The sequence below is a fragment of the Prionailurus viverrinus genome, chromosome A2, assembly GCF_022837055.1.
Source record: "Prionailurus viverrinus isolate Anna chromosome A2, UM_Priviv_1.0, whole genome shotgun sequence".
In the NCBI taxonomy this organism is placed as follows: Eukaryota; Metazoa; Chordata; class Mammalia; order Carnivora; family Felidae; genus Prionailurus; species Prionailurus viverrinus.
The window spans coordinates 40868374-40890123 of record NC_062562.1 but is presented as its reverse complement, the minus strand read 5'-3'; the positions used below and the strand labels follow the sequence as shown (position 1 = coordinate 40890123).

Here is a 21750-nt window from a genome sequence, read left to right as displayed (position 1 = left end):
GTATTTTTGGTTTGGAAGATGGTGGAAGGGAGCCATGAGCAAATAAATTTGCCGTACTCTCTAAGATGGGAACAGCCCTCAGTTGACAGCCAGTAAGAAAACAGGGACCTTAGTCCCATAGCCACAACAAACTGAATTCTGACAACAACATGAAGGAGCATTTAGTAATTCTCAACCTTCCCAAGGAACGCAGCCCTGATAATACCTTGATTTGGGGCCAGCAAGACCCATACTGGACCTCTGACTTCCAGAACTATGTTGTAATAAATTTGTGCTGTTTAAGCCAAATTACTAAATTTGTAGTAATTTATTATAGAAGCAAGAGGAAATTAGGGCACCTGGGTGGCTCAGTCAGTTAAGCGTCCAACTCTTGGTTTTGGCTTATGTCATGATTTTGCAGTTCATGGGTTTGAGCCCCACATCAGGCTGTGCATGGTCAGTGTGGAGCCTGCTTGGAATTCTCTGTCTCTCCCTGTCTCTGTGTTCCTCCCCTGCTCAAGCTGGCTCTCTCTCTCAAAAGTAAATTAATAAATTAAAAAAAAAAAAGGCAAGAGGAAACTAATATAGAGCTCTGTGTGCATTATCTTTTTTAAACATCTCTGCAACTCTGTGATGTATAGATCATATTATCATCTCCATTTTACTAATGGGGAAAATAAAACTTAGATAATACAATTTGCCTAAAGTCACATAAGCCCAGATTTTAATCCCTGACTCTAGATATAACCACTAAGTATTTTCAATGTCACATTTTGTATAAGGAGCCCAGAATTTTAGAGGCCATCTCAGCCTTTGAAGTCATGGAATCCAGATTACTCTTTTGGAGATGAAGGAAAACAAACAATAAAACATTAGGTCAAAAAAATATGGATTAATTTTTTTTTTAATTACAAAGTCTTATTGCCGACAACCAAGTTGAACTGCTTTTATATTACCAAGACACCGAGGTATTTTTGTGAGTTGGTATGATAATACAATCTGCAATTCCTCCAGTATTTAGTGGGAGACACTTCCATTAAAAACGAGCCACAGCAGGATGACAAGGCAAAATTGTGAACTGAGTGATTAAACACAATCCAGCTAAATTCTGGGCCTCACAGAATGGATTTCTGGAATAGGAAGTTAATTAGTGATTTGGAGTTTAATTGTGTCAACCAGTTGAAACAAGTAAAGGCTTGTGGCACAAATTAGTTAATTGTGTCTGTACTGGAAGTTAGGTCTTCTCATGTAACTGCTGACTTTTCATGTTAAAAAAGTTTTAAATAGTGTTAACTGTGTACATAAATTAAATAGTAGTTAAGTCCCAAGGATTTCAGTGTTTTACACAATAAAAAACCCACTTGTCCTCGCAGTAGTGCCTATAGTAGGCAGAGGTTTTTAATCTTAATTTCAAAAGAGGATAAGAAGATTAAGAGTTTTAGCAAGAGGCACACAAAGAGGGATTTACTCCCACATTATAGAGTAATGGGGTAATACAGGAAAAGAGAGTATAAATTCCAGAATCTGATCTGGGACTTCTGACTCGGCTCCTTACTACCTTGGTGTCATTAGATCTATTATGTAACACCTTTGAATCTTAATTTCCTCACTCACAAAAGAGATAATAATTCCTATGTTGCATAGTTACTATACAGCTAGCATTTAGCATAATGTCTGATATTTGCAGATATACTAATTGGTAAGAATAAGGATATTTTACAAATAAGATGTTGAAAGTAACAGTGACTAAGAAAGACAGAAGCCTTTTGGTTGGGTGATTCGTTGGCTGGTTGATGTCTCTCAAGGTAGGCAGTTGGGACTGTCTGGAATCCACAGTTGTCCAAAACACAGACCTCTTTTATCTTGCTTTACTGTCTTCACATCCTGAACCAAGATGGTTGCCATGGCTTTAGCTCCTCAGTGTCATCTCCCAGTGACAGGAAGGAGGCAGGTAGAAATCAGGGTACACTGCTTCCTCTTTTTAGGAACGTCTCAGAAGTTCCATATGGTTATTTCCTTTATGCCTTATTGGGCAGAAATTAGTTAGCTGACCAAACTGAAATGCAAGGGAGATTGGGGAATATGGATTTTTTTTTCTTTTGGCAGGCCTGTATCCAATGAGAATTTGGGATTATGGTTTTTTGTTTGTTTGTTTTAGTTGTTTGGGTTTTTTTCAAACTGGCATTATGTTTTAAGTAGAAAGAGGAAAACGATTTACTCTAACAATGTATCATGTTCATCAGTGTTACTTCTATCCATTTCAGGACTACTGACCCTCCACTTTGTTTTAAGTATTTGTAACATCTCTTTTGTGAATAAGAAAACTTTTAGATGTAAAAATAGGGTTAAAAAGAGGAAACATGTTTATGAAGAGGGTCCATAGTGTTGCAGTCCCTCCCAAGTATCTTAGTTTGAGCTTTTATAACACAATACTGTAAACCAGATGGCTTATAAACAACAGAAATGTATTTCTCACAGTCTGGGTGTGGTCATCCAAGATCAGGGTGCCAGCTTGGTCAAGTTCTGATAAGGGGCTTCTTCTCGGTTTCAGATGGCAGTCTTCTCCTTACATCCTCACATGACAGACAGAGAGCAAGAGAGCTCTCTGGGGGGTCTCATAAGGGCATTAATCTCATCCAGGAGGGCTCCCTGCTCATGACCTAATCACCTCCCAAAGGCCCAGCCTCTTAATACCATCACATTGGGGATTAGGATTTAACACATGAATTTTGGGGAGACTCAAACATTCAGTACATACTACCGGGTCTGATTATTTGGATTTTGCTTTTATCTCTTTGGACAGCAAAAGTACTGATGAGTCGGACCCTTGATGCTTAGGGGAAACGCTGCTAGAAGCAATTATTGAACAAGTTACACTTTTGAATCTTCTCCAAGTTCATGTGAAATCAGAGTGGGCCTCAGCCATCACTTGGCAGCAAAAGCCCCATGTCTGTCCCTCTTGACTTGGTCACAGCCTTAAGCCAAATTGAGGAAGCACTTTAAATGATAGATTTATTGTGGTTGTTGAATCATTGGCTGTTCTGACTTAAAACGTCGAGATTCAAATCTCATTTGGGGGAACAAATGACACATTTGAAAATAGAAGACAAAATTTTTGATAGGGTATTTATGGCAGGATTGTAAATCCATTCGTTTTTTAGGTTTTTTTCTTTTCCTTTATCTTTTGTATATGAACTTGGGTTTGTCACTGCATGAGGAACTTATAAATAGGAAAGCTTTCTCCAGCCTAGCGTAGGAAATGCTGGTGGCAAATACACTTTTGATTAAGCCAGTATATACATATACTTTATTATTTAAAGCCCAAATTAAGAAAAATAAATGTAAAAAAATAAAGTCTAAATCAGGAAAAGAAATTAAGGATTAAATATGTCTTAAAAATTGCAAAAATTAATAAATATGTCTGCTGTGTAAATCACACAATCACACAATGAATAATTATCTTCTACCTGGTTTGTAAGGTTTTATATCAGCACAATAACAGCTTTGTAATTAACACATCAGGCATAGTAATGAGAATCTAAGTCACTGAGACAACTAAATTACAGAATCGCTTTGAAGAAATCAGGGTTATTGCTTTAAGGTCGAGAGAGCATCTCAAACTAAGGTACTAAAGGAATTACTTCCCAGAAGAGGTCTTAGAAAAGCTGTTCTGAATAGATTACAAGAGCTTACAATGTAAATAGTGATTCTTAAGGTCTTAAAATCAAGTGGTCATTCAGTCATTGGAAAATATTTTGAGCACCTACTCTGTGCTAGGAACTAGATATTTAATTTTTGTCAGAGAAGTCCATCCTCTTGTTGGTAGCTTTTCAGGGTAAACATACAAGTGCAGTAAAACTCAATTGGTAAAGTACAGTATGTTCTGTGATTACCAGAGAAGGCTCCATCTCCAAATTAGGGATCTGAGCAGACTTCTGGAGAATGTAATATGTACAGCAAGACTTGAAAGATGACTAGAGTTCACTGAAGAAGAATGCTTCAGGCAGAGGAAGGCATAAATACCTGAGTAGCTTCAGTTTACTTCAAGTGTGAAGTGTCCGGCAAGGGGGAATGCAGACAGAATAGGGCTATCGAGGTGAGCAGGAATCTTCCTGAGAATGATGGTAAGCTAAATCAAGAAGTTTGGGCTTTATTCCATAGGCACTGAGAAACAACAGAGTAATATCAAAGTAGCAGAATTAAAAGATCAAATTTAATTTTGATTATTTTCTTTAAAAAAGCACAATGGTGGCAACAGAACATGGATTGGAGTGGCAGAAAGACTTGAGGGAAGAACCTCCCTTAGTAGTAATTCACCAGTCTGAACATGAGACTATTCTAGCCTGAACTGAAGAAATGGCAATGAGAATGGAGAGAAGCATTGAGTATGAGAAGGGGTTAAATCCACAGGACATAGGAGTTGTTGATGAAATTAATCATTTGACAAAAACTTGAGAGGCAAGAATGAATCCTAAATTTGCAGCTTAGACGTCACGGAGCATGGTAGACCTATTCAGTGAGAGAGAGAACATTACAGAAAGAGCAGAAGTCAGTGCAAATCCAAGTGCTATTTAGATTGTTTGTGTTTGAATTGCTTGTTGGAAACCCAACTGGATATATGAGCATACAGAAGTTGACTAAATGAACCTGGAATTCAGGAGAAAACCTTGAGCTGTAGATAGAAATTTAGGTGTTCTGAGCATGACATGGTAGCTGTGAAACCATGGCCTTAGATAGAATTGTCTTGAAACGTACATAACATTACATGGTAGAGCACCTTACTTCTGAAGCTGATGGAAATTTACGCTATGAGTAGAGAATCCTGTTTTTACAGTCTTTGTTAAATGACTAACAGTCATAATTTATAAAGAATCAATTTATTAAGTCAGGCGGAGAAAGACAGATACCGTATGTTTTCACTTATATGCGGAGCCTGAGAAACTTAACAGAAGACCATGGGGGAGGGGAAGGGAAAAAATAGTTTAAAAGGGGGAGGGAGGCAAACTATAGGAGACTCTTAAATACTGAGAACAAACTGAGAGTCGATCAGGCATGGGGGAGAGGGAAAGTGGGTGATGGGCATTGAGGAGGGTACCTGTTGGGTTGAACACAGGGTGTTGTATGGAAAACAACTTGACAACAAATTATATGTAATAGATAGATAGATAGATAGATAGATAGATAGATAGAAACAAAAGAATCGATTTATTAAGTAAAAGTCAGCATAAGTCTCCTAGTATGCAAATATTCTAACCTTTGAAATTACTAGCATCGGGACTGGGCAAAGTTGTTGTTGTTTGCTATTTTGTTGTTTTGTTTTGTATCTGTATCATCCGGTACTGAGAAAAGTTACTGTGCTTTTTCTCCCTGCAGGAAACAGCAGTTTCTGAATAAACAGAAATGCCCTGCCTCTTTGAGTGTTCAGTGGTATTACACCAAGTGTTGGTGTTTTACTGTTCTTTTATTCATTCATTCATTGGCTTATAATCCACATATTTTCAAAAAAGACTGGAGTGAAAATAGAATGTTTTTTCTCCTTAAGCAAAGTAAAATTGGAAAAGACTCTAGAGAATGCGAGCAGGCATGGTATTCAAGAAGAAATAGCCAGTTGGCATATTTTAAAGAATGGTTAGCTTTTCTGTATCACTTAGTGGTACTTAAAATGCATTAACCAATTATTTTTAAAAATAGGGCTTTCAGTTGAATGCTATTACTTACAGTAGTAAATATTTTATTGCAATAGCCTCAATTCAAAAAAGTCAAAGAATGGCCCATTACTTCTAATTAAACACATTAAAATTGTTTCATATGTTCTAGGCAGCATTTAATATTATAGAAGTTTAAATGCTTTTTAAAGAAAAATAGTAAAGGGTTTTTTTTCCAAATATTAATAGCCATAATCCACACAATGCTTTTAAAACGTATTAACCAATTCTTAGCATACATTTTACATATATTTAGAAACTGGCTTTCAAGTGCAATGAGCATGATGTGCTGTATGAATCCATTTATATGACATTGCTGAAAAAAGCATGGCTTTAGAGACAAGAACCAGTGATCACTGTTGCCAGAGTGGATGGAGAGGTTGACTGTTTAGGCACATGGGAGAACTTTCAGGGGTGAGGGAATTATTCTAGGTCTTGACTGTGACAGTGGTTACATGTCCACATTGATTTGTTAAAACTCACCGAACTGCATACCAAAAGTGAATTACAATAAATATAAATTATACTTTCGTTTTTTAAGCAGAATTTTACATGCAATCTTACACTCACCTCATCCTGAATTCGTGAGTAGCTTAAAGAAATTGAAAGGCTCAAAAAAATGCTCCCAGGAGGCCACTTTTGCCTTCTGTAAAACATTGAGCAATTCCATGACAGCGCTTAGAAGCAGAATCAAAACTTTTGCCAGTAACCAAAATAATTCTGTCAGAGCAAGAACCACTTGGCATTTCTGCCCCTGCTACTACTAGTCACCACACTCTTGCTTTGTAAAGATGTGTCTAGGAACTCTGTTACTATTCAGCAAATCTGTTAGATGGTGTTTCCCCTTATTTCAAGCTCTTAGATGAAGAAGAATGATACCTTTGCCAAAGTTTCAGTCTCCGTCCCTTCCCTATTCAACCACATGTCTTGGCTCCTCTCTCTCTTATCACAGGAGAGTCTGTATTTTTTTTTCATACTGTTCAAAATGCTGCTTCCTTGTCTGTCTGCCTTCAGTTACCCCCTCTCACCCAAAGAGCTGGATTTTGTTATCTTCCCCTTCATCCTAAGGCTACCATCTAAACAGCTGTTACTTCACAACTACCCTATGGGTATGGAAGCTCAGTGGGTTTTAGTTAATCTACCCTCAGGCAAACAGCTAAGATCTCAGGTAATTCTTTGCTCCTGTACCATTAGTTCCAAATTAATCTCTAAGTGGTAAATTTAGAAGATCAAAGGAGATTTTTATTTAGTATGTGTGATGTTGCCACTTTCAGGACTTGGCTATTAGTTGAGTAAAGATTGACGTTCCTGCTTCCTGTCTGTAGGGAAGGTACTCGTCATATCTTTATTCAGCAGTGGGGGCTGCCCTCAGCACTAATACACAGATGAATACAAAACAGTAAGGGCCCTTAAAGAGCCCACAACACAGTCTGTTTAGAGTTTGCAAAACTTAGCCATCAGTTACACTGGGATCGACTGTATGGTCAAGGTGACCATATAATTTATTCTGTAAACTGAGAAGAGGAAGGGGGTGCTGCTAGGAATCACCTCCAGGACAAGACGGATAAACTGGACATTGCCACCTTGCCTGCAGTGGAGGCGTACAGAAGCCAGTGAGAAGCACAGAGAAGACATGCCAGCTCAGCCTTGGGAATTGGGAGAGCAGTTCCATAGAAGGAGAGGCATCTCAGAGGAAGCACTCCCAGAGCTATGTTTTGAAGGATATGTAAAATCCAGCAGAACAAAAGAGCAGGGAAAACACCATGTGAACAAAATGGTTGATGACATAGACAGGAGGGGAAACTACATATTCATTCCAATTGTGTCCTTGCTGAAGTTCACAAATGATCAGGAAAATAAAAGAGCCTGAACTGAGTTCTTTCCCACGTAGACAGCCATCTCTCTCCCTTCAAAGGAAGTGAGCATCGGAAGATCTTTTTAATTAAAGGGGAGATTGAGATAGCTGGGTAAAAATATAACCATCTCAGAGAATAGGGAGCAGCCCTCTTCCCTGTTTGGGTTCCCTAATCCACACATCCATTTTTCTCATGCTTCCAGCTGTTAAGAGAAAGGAAAGGGCACGTTTGCCCCTTAAGTCCCATACCCTATGAGAAGATTAAGCTATTATTTAACAGTGAAGTTAAGAGAAGAATTAATGGAATCCAGATTTTTGGTTTTGGATGGGCTCTTAGGAAGCCATCCTAATCACTTCCTCTCTGCTGCATCCCACCTGCCAACCACCAGTACATGCCCACAGAGCTTCTCCCATTAACCATGGACATCTAAGTTTCCGAATGTGTACTTGTATTAGTATTTACATCAATTATTTATGCCTAATGGGCATGCAGCATACTAAGTACTGTACACATTATTCACTGTGTCGGATGAAGGTAAATCTATGTTTAATTTGTTTCTTGATTTAATTGTAACACATGGAAAGAGCAAAGCATCAGAATCAGAAAGGCATGTGTCAGATTTTGGCCCTTTCACTTAAGACCTAGGTGGGGCTAGAAAGGTTATTTAATTTCTGAGTCTTGTTTCTTTATTTGTGCCAGAAATTCTTTTTTTTTTAATTTTTTAATGTTTATTTATTTTTTGAGAGAGAGAGAGAGAGAGAGACAAAGTGTTAATTGGGGAAGGGCCGAGAGAGAGAGGGAGACACAGAATCTGAAGCAGGTTCCAAGCTCCAGGCTGTTAGCACAGAACCCAATGCAGGGCTTGAACTCACGAACCGCAAGATTGTGACCTGAGCTGAAGTCGGATGCTTAACCGACTGAGCCACCCAGGTGCCCCTTTTGCAGAAATTCTTATTGCAAAGTTAGGCAGTATGTTAGGTGACTTTTGCTTGGCACATACTCTTAGCAAAGGTTGAACAAAAATACTGACCTGTCCTGACAAAGAAAGAAAGGACCAAGTTTCCTTTGGAAAGATTATTTCCAACTCTGTCCCTGCTCCATTTCTCTCGCATTTCTTTATCTCAGTGGACTCTAGTTACAAAGATAAAAATAAGGTAGTATGTTTGAAGCATCTCCTACTGTGGCTTCTATATATATATACTCTCAGAAAAAGCACCTGTTGATGTCGTTTTTAATATTAACTTTTTTATCATGTTGCTCAGATGCTTTAGGAGCAATAAGACTGGGTTAAAAAGAATGTGAGCAGGGACACCTGGCTGGCTCAGCTGGTAGAGAGTGCAACTCTTAACCTTGGGGTTATGAATTCGTGCCCCACGTTGGGTGTGGAGATCAAAAAAACATTGTGAGTAAAGACATTTGTTTTCTACAACACTCAGATGAGTTTTCCATTATCTAAACTTCCTAAACAAATTTTACCTAAATGTTATTAAAGAAATTGCTGTTTTTATAAACCATATCTGCTAAATTTTGCAGATGACCATGTAAAAAATCAGATTGATTTTTAAGAATTATAAAAGTTAAGGCCACTTTAAAATATTTTGTCAGTGTCATGATTTTGGTAGGAGAAAGCTGGTTAATGAATTTGAATGTGCTGGACATTGGAATCCACTTCAAGCCAGTTGCTTGTTACAAGTGGGTAAATTAATTAATTCATACCCATACTCAGCGTAAATGTTTATTTACTGGGTGTCATCACCCAAACCACATTTCTTTGGTCATAGGGCATTTTTTGCTCAAGCCCATAAATCCCACACTCACTTGCCTAATAGCCCAGTCAATGTTCTATATCCCACTTCTCAATGAAAATTGAAAAAATAAAAATATTAGTGCTGTTATAAAAACATGTATTATCATCACGTACTACTTTTGCATTTTTTTTCTGCTAATATGTTTAAGATAGGAAAAATCAGATGCTTTCTTTCAAAGTACGAATATTGACTCTTAAGACTATCAAGTTAGAGGGGCGCCTGGGTGGCTCAGTTGGTTAAGCACCTGACTTCAGCTCAGGTCATGATCTCGCTGCTCATGAGTTTGAGCCCTGCGTCGGGCTCTGTGCTGAAAGCTCAGAGCCTGGAGCCTGCTTCCAGTTCTGTCTCCCTCTCTCTCTGCCCCTCTCCCACTCATGCTCTGTCTCTTTCTCTCAAAAATAAATAAACGTTAAAAAAAATTTTAAGACTATCAAGTTAGAGGACAGGGCTGCATACCATTGCCTTTTGATAATTTTTAAAAGAAGGGAGAAAGAAACAAAATTCTCATTTCATCCTGCCTTTTGCTCCTGCAATTTCCTCTGTCTGGAATATCTTTTCTTCTCAACCTAGAGAACCCCTCTTTATCACTCAAGGTACAGATTTTTGTTACTCATAATGGGAAGCCTTCCCCCAAGCCAGGCAGGCAAGATTAATTTCTCTTTTTCTGCATTACCCTTGTGGTTTCTTTATCCAACTGTATCATCTAACAGGGCATATTATAACTATTTGTGCAGAAGGCCATCTTACCTGGATTCTCAGAGAGCCTTTTTCTTATCTATTTTTATAGCCTCAGACTCTGCTTCATACATGTTTGTTCATTTCAAGATTCATTTATTCATCAAATATTTAACATCCACTGTTCCCATTAACTATTGTTGCATAACAAATCACTCTGAAAGTTAATGGTAGAAAATAACAGTCACTTTGTTCGATTTCATTGTTGTATGGGTCAGAAATTGGAAAAAGGCTTGGCTAGGCTTGACTAAGTGTTCTCTCAGGGTGTCTCCCATTATTGCAGTCAGGAGCCAGAAGAATGGGGAGCTATCTATGCACTGTGGTCTCTTTGGCAGCCCCAAGGCCCTTCCATGTGATACCTCTACGTGAACTAGTTTGGGCTTCCTTACAATATGGTGGCTTTGGGGAGTTGAAATGCTTACAAGAAGCTGATGGGTTCAAGAGTGAATATTCAAGGTAGCAAGATGGAAGATGAGTCACCTAGGCTCAGAAAACACAACGCCTCACCTTTCTAGCATTCCACTGGTTATAAGGGAATCACCAAGCTAACTAGATTCACAGGGAGGGGAATTAGACTCTACCGCTTGATGAGACAGTAGCAAGATTCTAGGGGAGCATGTGGAATGCAAAATCTAACTGTGGCCACCTTTGGGAAGTGCATTCTGGCACACCTACATCATGCCATGCATTGCCCTGGGCTTTGAGGAAACCACGCGAACAAGGCAGCCACAGTTCTTTCCTCATAGGACTTGCAGAAGGGAAATACAGAATGCAGATAAACTGAAAAGACCTCATAGAGATTCCAGAAGAGAGAGGCAGAATACATAGAAGTTAAAAAGATAATTTTTTTTAGCCATAATGAAAAAAATATATGATTTTATAGAGTTTTTAAAGAAAAAGCATCAGGGGCGCCTGGGTGGCTCAGTCGGTTGAGCATCTGACTTTGGCTCAGGTCAGGATCTCGCAGTTCGTGAGTTCAAGTCCTGTGTCGGGCTCTGTGCTGATGGCTCAGAGCCTGGAGCCTGTTTCAGATTCTGTGTCTCCCTCTCTCTGCCCCCTCCCCTCTCATGCTCTGCCTTTCTCTGTCTCTCAAAAATGGACAAATGTTTAAAAAAAAATTTTTTAAAGATAAGGAAAGGAAAAAAGAGAAAAGAAAAGAAAAGAAAAGAAAAGAAAAGAAAAGAAAAGAAAAGAAAAGAAAAGAAAAAAGAAAAAATAAAAGGGGTCATTAAGGAAGTAACTTTGGGGCAGATAACTAAATGGTAAGAAGCAAAGGATCATGCCAAGAATTGGGAGAAGTGCCTTCTGGGAAGACACCCCAAAAGGGCAAAGGCTTAGAGATGGGAATGAGATTGATGAAAGCCAGTGTCTCTGAGGTGTCATGTGTAAATCAGGAGAGTAATAAAATATGAAGTCTCAGAAAGACAATAAAATAAACAAATAAATAAAATATGAAGTCTCAGAGATAAGAGCCTTAAAGACCATGATAAAAATGTTGCATTTTATTTTAAATAGAGTAAGAAGTCATTCGAGGTCTTTTTTTTTAATGTTTATTTATTTTTGAGAGAGAGAGAGCACATGTGTGAGCAAGTAGGGGAAGTGAATGGGGAAGGGGCAGAGAGAGAAAGAGAGAGTCAGAACCTTAGGCAGGCTCCCTGCTATCAGCACAGAGTCCATCACAGAGCTTGAACCCACAAACCCTTGAGATCTTGACCTGAGTTGAAATCAAGAGTTGGATGCTTAACCAACAGAGCCACCCAGGTGCCCCGAAGTTATTGGAGGTCTGTATGCAGGGATGGGACATGATCTGGTTAAAAGATAACTCTGGCCAACATGTGTAAGGTGGATTAATGAAAGAAAGGAAGGGAGCAAAAACTCTGCTTAGGAAGCAGTTGTAGTTGGCAGGACAGGATTTACTGGAGGCTTGATTTAGGATAACAGTAAATGAAATGGAGAAAAGAAGAGACTATGTATTTTGACAATGGAGTTGGATGAATTTGTTCATTAGATATAAAAAATTTCATGCCAGATGATCACATTTTACAGTTAGTTGTGCATGAGTTATATGTATTCCCCGTCAGCCATTAGACTGTACATTTTCAAAGGGTAGGGGCTAGTTCTTAGTCTTATTTTCCAAAACACTTAGAGCATCGTAAGTCCTCAAAAAATATTTATTGAAGTGAATTTCATTCTTTATTGAGTAGCTTCCATTTCTTAAAAATACCTATAATTTTCTTATTTAGTGTACCACAACGTCTTACAAATACATAAAATTGTTTTGTTTTTTTTACATAGAAAGTTACTTGAGTCTTCCTACTGAAAATAAGAAAGGTTCCATATTTTAATTCTTCCTCCTCGCTGAACCCTTAACAGAATTATGGGTAGATAGATGGGTGGATGGATGGTTGATTAGGTGAGGTACCATTCCACTTCCATAAAAAAGAATAAACATGTGCTTCAGAGGTGATGGTTGCTACCTCCCACATTTCAATGCTAGAAGGAGTTATTCATAATTTATGATCTGTTGTATAAGTTCTAATGAGTTGGTGCACTGAGTTAAATTTCCTAGTGCCCAACAAACTTAAAAACAATTCAATTTACATTTTAACCTGTTTTCCACTCCCTGATTTTGTGATATTTTTAAATTCTATCTTAATGAAGATTTCATTGCTAGAGCCATTTCTGTGGGAAGATGAAAGCATTTGACCCTTTGTGAGTATGCCATCCTGAAAAAAAATCTTTAATTGAGGTTGAATGTATAAGTCTATCTTGTTTGGGAAAAAATTATTTCCCAGCCTTTTACATTCAAATACTAAAGAAAGAGACATGTTTAACTTTACCTTTAAGATTTTATTAGGCACTTAATTTTCCATGGTATTTGTTAATTTACTTAATTGGGAAAATGGTAGTATTTTAAAACTTGATATAAATAACATGTTTTTCTAGGTGCTTAAAATATTTTCACCTCTCTATATTTATTATTTCTTTATTACTCAAGCCTCATTTTAATAGCTTGATGTCTTCTATATTCTAGTTTATTTCATTTACATATAGCATATTTCATCCTTAAAAGAACTTGAGACAGTTTATCAAATGTACACACAAAGTGAACACTGAGGAGAAGAAATTGAGGAGAAAAAAATATGCCAGCATTCCATTTGTCTAGAATGTAAGTTATATTAGGACAGCCTGAATTCTTACCAGTGAATCCTTACTGCTTATTACAGAGCATGGTCCATAGTACATGTTCAATAAGTACTTGTTGAGTGAGTGTCTGAGTAAGTTTACAACATGTTTGCCAACAGATCTATTCACTTTGTTTAGATGCACAATTTTGGCTCAGAGATTTCTGCTAACAAAGGAACAGAGAGAAATACTGCCATTTATGTAATTCAGGATGTCCATAAATGGTGAAGCAAAACCATTTAATAAGGAGATATGCTACTCTTCCTAGGCCAGAAATATACAAATGTGTATATCTGAATCCAATGGGTTGTCATGAAGAGAACACTGAGGAATGTAGTACTAACAGTCAACATTCTTAAAATAAAAGAAAGTGACTTCTCAATGAGTAATAAAGATTTTTTTTCCTTTTTCTTCGCAATCCAAAAGGTAACTTTGAGTATTAAGACTCAAGGTTCTTGAGAAAGAGATAGACCACATTTCTCCTAATTTTCCATGAATATTATTTCTCACATGTATGCTTTTAGTAAGCTTGGAAGAGAAATTGTTTCAAGGTTATGTTCAGTGCCAAAAACCTAGAGTACACAGAAAGGGCTGCTATGAAAATGAAGAGTCAGTGCTTAAAGAGTTAATTATACTAGTATTAAAGTTTATATCATCTTACTGAAGGTGTGGTGGCTTAGCAGAACCTGTGTGATAGACAATGATCACAGCTCTGCATGGTGGAAGGACAAGAAAATACAGATTATTAGGATTGAGATTTTTCTCAGAAAACAGTTTGGGACCCACCCCAGGTTATGGATGAATGTGTGGCCTGATAACTGTACATTCTTGAGCTATGCAACATTACTGTTTTTTTTTTTTTTAAGTGAGGCTTCGTTGAGGGGCACCTGGGTGGCTCAGTCAGTTAAGAGTCTGACTGCAGCTCAGGTCATGATCTCATGGTCTGTGCGTTCGAGCCCCACATTGGGCTCTGTGCTGACAGCTCAGACCCCGGAGCCTGCTTCGGATTCTATGTCTCCCCACCCCCCTCTCTGCCCCTCCCCGGCGCTTGCTTGCTCTCTCTCTCTCTCCCTCCCTCCATCCCTCACTCAAAAATAAATAAACATTAATTTTTTTTAATAAAAAATAAGTGAGGTATAGTTGGCATACAATGTTACATTCATTTCAGGTGTGCAACATAGTGATTCCACAAGTCTATATGTTAGGCTATGCTCACCAAAGGGGTAGCTACCATCTGTCACCATACAGTACTATAGCAATACCATTGACTGTGTTCCCCATGCTGTGCCTTTCATCCCCATGACTTATGCATTCCATAACTGAAGCGTGTACCTCCCATTCCTCTCCATCCCTTTTTCCCATCACCCAAAGCCCTCCCCTCTGGCAACCACCAGTTCTCCGTGTCTATATTACCCCCCCATTTTTGTGCAAGATAGTTTTTAAGGAGCTAATCACCAAATGTACACAGTCATCATGAAGGAAAATCTTGATAAGGTGCATCTAAAAAGGCTAACACTGAAGCATCCAAGACAGAGAGGTTTCAAACACAATCTTATTATCATTAGATGAGTTGAATTGCTAACAGGAGCTGCCAACGTGGTGTCCACAGAACCTTAGATGATTCATCTTGAATTTTATCACATCTGTTGTAATTGTTTGTATGCATGTGTATTTGTCCTGCGTAGAGTCCTCCAGACTTTTCAAATAGTCAAAGAACTCTGTATCTCAGCAAGGTTAGTCACACTGCAAAAGTAAATGACCACTTATATATTGATGGGTATCTAAAATAGAAGATGGCCTTGGATTTGGAATAGTGGGGCCAAAACCATCCTATGTTGCAAGAGCACGATATCACGGCAGGTGTTTCGGAGGCCACTCCTGATTTGTGATAAAACTTTGTCCTCTCTTTACAGAAGATTGTCTCTGAACCCTTCATATTGGTTAAGACAGCAAATATATATTGAAAAAATATTATGTGCATGGCAGCAACTTGTACTTGCTTATATATCCTTTAGGGATTTGGGAACTATAGCTGAGGAGTATTTTAAGGATATTACTCAGAATTATTAGATAAGTTGCAGAAACTGACTCAAGGATGGACAGAAAACTGGGTGGCTCCAGAAATCCCGGCAGAAGGAATTGTATCATCTTCTCAGAGCAAGGGCTGGAAGGAATGAACCATCATTTTTGTCTTTGTGTCCCGAATTAAAGTTGAAGGAGGGAGAATCCAATGGGCATAGCTTAGAATACTGTTACTGAAAGTGTGGTTCCCATATCAGCCACACCAGAAATCACCTGGGAACTTGTTAGAAATGTAAATATTTGGGCCCTATCCCAGATCTAATGTGGTGGTGGATCCAGCAACCTGTATTTTAAGGAGTCCTCAAGGTGACTGGGATACAACAAAGTTTGGGAAACTCTATTTGTGTCATGTATCTATCCCTCAGTTTGGAAAGCACAGGGGATATTGAGTCATATCCCCACCAAGACTGGATAGAAGAGGTGAAATGAATTCCCCAAAGGAAGATCCATGTCATTTACCAAAGAAAGGGGAATCACTTCTGGACAGCCAAAAATATCCGGCATCTTCCATATCCTTTGAGTCGCTGGATTTTCCTTTTGCACATAACGTGTCTTGCATGTTAGTGTTCTTGATGGGGGTGAACTCCTTTCCAGAGAGGCTAAACTCTGAGAAGAAGAGCACCCAAGCAAGTAACACTTGGATCACTTTTTGACCCCTCCCCACAGAAAGTGTCTGACTCTTGAACTGAGTGGAAAACATTGACATTAAAACTCAGCCCCCTCCTTTCTCTTTGGTGTCTACCTGCCTACAGAGAACGCATATATTTTGCTGTTCTCTTTGCCGTGCGGTTAGGGAGCTTGCACTTACAGGGAGGGCCTGGGGTTGTCCACCTGTGCCAAGATGCTTAGGTCTGTCTAATTCTGGGATGAAATATCAGGAAACCATGCTACTCACTTAAGCAATTTTCATCTGCTTTATGTGGAGTATAAGCCAGAGAGCTGACATTTTGATTGTCCTTGATTTCACTTATGAGTCTCTGTCTCACGCAAGGGAGAATAGTGTCAAGTATGGCTACCCTTTGAGCCTTAATAAGTATTCCCTTTGAGACTTTCTTTTAAATATGTGAGCTATCGGAGAGTTGTTTATTTGCCTTGTTTGTTTTACTCCCTCATACATCTAAATATTTATCGTTTTTGCAGACACTTTATTGATAAGGATTTGAATGTTTCAAAGGAATTACCTCTAGCCCATGAATTACTTAGATGAGTACTTCTATATAACAATTCGAAGTGGAAATCCCCTTTTAGGGGCCTATTGTTCTTTTGGCTTGATTCCATTTTAGAAGAAAACCTATTGCATCACTGTTATAACAAAAATTTAGCTCTAGATGTATTTGTCATGATAGACATGGTTTTGGAAAGGTTTTATAAAAGTAATAATTATGCTCCTGTATAATCAATTCTCTTCTTATGGATATGAAGCAATGATCATTGATATGAAAAAAGGACATTTCTCTAGGACCTTGGATGCCTGTTCCATGTAATGTGTGTGTCCAACAAAATAACAATGCCGCATATTATTAGCCTACTGCTTGTTCAAAAATAGGATAATTAACTGCCGAATCTTCTCCGCTCTGCCTCTCTTTTCCTTGGAGATGTGCCAACCAATAAATCACTAACCTAACACTGTTGAATTTATAAGACGAAAGCCCAAAATGGCACAGCTAAAAGAATGAAAATTCTAATATTATTTTCCTAAATAGTGTGTGTACGTTATCTTTGAACTCAGGGGGCAGAAGTTATTTCACCAAGCGTTTGGGGCTGAGAGGGAGCTGGAAATGAGAACATTACGCTCGGTGCTCTTTTACACCGACACTTATTTTCTCATGCATTTTCATCAATTTATACTTGTTCTTCTTAACTGTCATTATTTATCCTGTAATATATGCATTGTGAGTACTTTTCTCTTATGGCTAATTGTAAGCATCCATCTTTTTGAATATGTACTCGAACAGTGAAGTCCAAAATAGGTTTGTTATTTTCTGTACAGCTAGTTTAATCATTACGATCTCATGTGATTTCATCTCCACTGAGATGTGTTTCCTGAGAAAATGTAGAGTTGCAGCATGTTTGTTAAAATTCAAGTTGAATAAATTACCGTAATATTCAGAACACAGGCAAAGGTACAACAATGTATTCAGAAATCCTGGCTTGTATGCATGATATACCACACTTTCTGCATTCTGAAACACACTGTGTTATTATGGATGATTATATATCTTCATAAAGTAGAGGTGAGTGTTGCCTAGATAACAGTCAACTTTCTGAACAAACAGTGTTGCTTAACAGTCAAATTCAATGCCATCACTGCATTACAGAATGGACCATTAGAGCAGTTGAGAGCAATTAAGTGTACTTATCCCAAACTAACCATAGACTGCACAAAGTTAAGTGAAATAATTAACCTCTTTTATTACAAAAGGAAAGAGTAATAAAATGGGATATATAAAGGTATATTGTAAAACTGATCAAGGAGTTAAAATGCCACAGTGATTTAAAGTCTGCATTTTTCAAAGGAAACTGGAGTACCCCATTTCTTAATGTTAATCTCATAAATCTTTGTTTAACTTTTTGTGCCAAGACCTAGAGTTACTCATTGTTATCTACATTTTCAGCTCTATCCGTTTGCAGCAAAACGTGCTCCCAGAAAGCTTAGAAAGCAATTTCATTTATACTGAAGTGGTATAAAATTTTCACTTTGGATCTCTGTAGGGAAGCTTGGGTTATTGAAGGTTTTCTTTTGAGAAACAATTATTCAATCCATTTACTGAATATTGTTTATTTTTATGTTGTGTGAGATGCCCTGTGGGCCTCTTGGATCTTACTGGAAGAACCAATTTAGGAAGAAAATACCCAATTAGCTCAAAATTTTACAATGTACAGAGTTTGCATTCTTTGAGAGTCAATATGTTTGTTTTGGAGTCCGTGTGATTCCTGAGTTGTTAGCCTTGTTTTGAAACGGTTCCTCATCTCAGCATAGTCATGAGGATAGGATTGTTCATTTACAGCTATTAAACCTTACACACTACAGGTTTTGTGATTCTTCCAATATCCCTAATGGTTCTATATTGTATTGGAAGTTTAGCTGTTACACTAACTCATAGCATGTGAAGGTACTGAAATGGCTTGTCTCCATTGTGTGATACCCAAATCAGAAGGTCGAAGCTGAAGCTGGGTATTTGTTCAGTCAACCAGAGATCTTTTTTACTTTGGTTTCATGCTTGCTAATCTTGCAAGTGGTCAATTGCCCAGCTTCCTGGAGCTTCCAGTTCTACCTCCACCCTCTAACTCAGGGCAGATGAAGTTGCCCCACTATTTAAATGTCTTTAAGACCTACTGGATATCATCTTCTAGCTTGCTGTCTTTACATATTAACATCTCCAGCAAAGCTGGAAAATTTTTTTTTGATAGCAACGGTAGGTAAAATTTATTGAGCAGTGCTCTAGGTCACATCCTATTCTCTTTGAGGGTCATGGCCAAAAAGTTTTACACATAGGATTAGCAATCATCATAGATCGGGAGCATTGCCCTCGTTTGTACTCAGTCTGAGACTTTTCTCAAGTACTTGAGTCTCACTGTCTTTCTTTTCCTTCCTCCTTCCCTCTCTCCCCCACTTTACTTTCATCCCTCCCTCTTGATTAATTTCTTCCTTCATAGCAAAAGTACATTTGTAATCCTCTTATCCTAGGAATTTCTAAATTCTCTCATCCTGCCTTCTATTGTCTCATCTTTCTCTGTTTTGCTTATATATTTACACAGTTGGCCCTTGAACAACTTGGGGGTTAAGGGCACCAACCCCATGCAAAGTGGAAAATCCAGTGTAACTTTGGATTCCCCAGAAACATAACTAAGAGCCTGCTATTGTCTTAATAACTTTTACCAATAACTTACACAGCACATATTTTGTATATGTATTATTTACTGTATTATAATAAAGTAAGCTATAGAAAAGAAAGTATCATTATGAAAATTGTAAGGAAGAGGGGTATCTGGATCACTTAGTCAGTTGAGAATCCGACTCTTGATTTTAGCTCAGATCATGATCCCAGGGTCATGGGATCAACTTCTGCACTGGGCTCTGTTCCAAGTGTGGGGCCTACTTGAGATTCTCTGTCTCTCTCTCTCTCTCCCTCTGCTTCTCTCCCCCAATCATGCTTTCTGTCTCTCCAAAATTAAAAACAAAATCATAAGGAAGAGAAAATACATTTACAGCACTATACTGTATTGAAAAAAATCTGCAAATAAATAGATCCACACAGTTGAAACCCATGTTGTTCAAGGGTAAACTGTATGCATATGCATGTGCGTGTGTGTGTGTGCGCGCATGTGCGTGTATACACACATATATATGTGTATAATATATGTGTATGTGTGTAATAGTTGAAACACTTTCTGAATTTATTTCCTTGAAATTTACAATGTCTTCAATGCTCTGCAACCTGTCTTCACTAATCCAAGTTCTTCTGTAGTGACTCTCTAAACGCACAGTCATTTGTTCATTCAACAGGTATTAATTTTGAACGTTTAGTCCATGGCATAAATGGTTCGAGGCTCTAGGAGTTTAACAGTGAGTAATTCAGACACTGTCTAGACACTCTTTCTACCTCCAGAGAGCTTACAGTTTCTGAGCTTACTAGGGGAAGAAATCAGTCAAGGACGCACACAAATATGTAATTGGCCAGTTGTCAGATGCTGTAAAAAAGGCACAGGAGATCTATCATCATTTACAGGAACACCTAATCTGACCCATGGTTCAGGAAAGTGGCCAAAATCTGAAGGATAAGTACACATTAACTACACATAGGAAATAGTGTGCACAAAGGTCCCAAGACAATAAGAAGCATAAAAGCATTTAAAAGAAGGTATTTGTGACTGGAGAAAAGCAAACAAGGGGTAGAATTCACAAGGCCTTCCAAAGTTAGAGGTGGGGTCCCAATGAAAAATAGGTATTGGGCTCAGGGTGTAATTTTTCTCCTATGGGCAGTGTAATGCCAGAGAAGCGGTCTAAGCCAGGGATGAGGGTTATAGCAAAATTACATGATCAGATTCACATTTGTTTCCATTTACTCCCTATGTTTATGAAAACATTCTCCATATCCTAAGTGTTTTATTTGCTTGTGCCCCTCTGCAGAGTCTCCTCTTTCAATTATTATTGCACACTAAGAAAATCTTTGTTCTCTGATATACTAAGGTATAAAGTGATTTTTCTTCAATCATCTCTGAGAAAAGTGATCAGCCTGCATTTCATACCCAGTAAAGTGGTGAGGGTTCCACGAAGGAAATCAGATAAAGCACCTTTGTCCCAGCTACCTAGGAAAGTTCTTGGCATTTTTAACCTTTCTGCTTTGCTCCTCAAATTAAAATACAATGTTCTGTGTTCCCTGATTAGCTTTCTAGAGCATTGTTCTCAAACCCTTTTGTTTCAAACATTTCTTGACATACAAAGAAACAACAAATCACCTGAGCAACAAACATTCATGGATACTCTGCCTAGAATCATGAGCAGGTCTGTGTGTGCTGCCTTTGATTCCACCACTTTCTCACTCAAGAAAATGGAATAGGATTTGAGTTAATGTGAATGACAAGCCATCAAAGGAATGTACATGTATATGTAATATAAAAGACATGAAAACTAGTTATATGTAATGTAAAAGATATATCTTGTATATTTTTGATACATAAACTCGGACTATCCACACTTCTGACACTTGCCTCAATATCTTCTATCAAACAGGATAATATCCAGAAATTGAGTTGAGATCATCCCATCATAGTCTGAGGTCCTCAGCATCCTTTCATATCTACTGTATAGCCTAAAAGTTGCAAACACTTATTGACCATGGTTTACTATATCGTGTCATGATGACTTGGGGTTGGAAACCTTTTTAAGAAATTTACCCTCTCTTTAGATTGATATGACACTCAGATACCAAAGATATGAACCATACAAGATAAAAGGCATCCTAAGTGTTAAATGAATGATATGGGTAGTGAAGATTTTAGGATTTCAAAGAAGGGAAGATAATTATAGGTCGACAAGATAGGCAGTAAAGATTCATGGATCTGACTAATGACGGATAAACCCTTTCTCATTCTTTATTCTTATTCCAAATGATACCTCTTGTCAGAGGCATTTCTGAAGCACCCTATCAAGGGAACATTCTTTATAGCTCTGACTCTTTATTGTGTCATCCTGTTTGTCTCCTTCAGAGTATTTCCCAAATATCTGAACTTCTCTCATTTATTGTCTAAGCTGCTCATTAGACTTATTTCCGTGAAGGTGGAGACTTTCTTTCTTGCTCACACTATAATCCCAGAGAGTCTCATAATACCTAGCACGTGTAAGGCACTCATTTGTGTTTCCTTAATGAATTAGTTAGATGCAAAAGCCTTAAGTAT

At 38.1% G+C, this 21750-nt stretch overlaps 1 protein-coding gene across 3 annotated transcripts in view; it reads left to right on the top strand.

The window, feature by feature from the left end:
• Positions 1-21750, top strand: part of CNTN3 (contactin 3) — a 343356-nt gene that overhangs the window by 255222 nt on the left and 66384 nt on the right. The window lies entirely within an intron of this gene.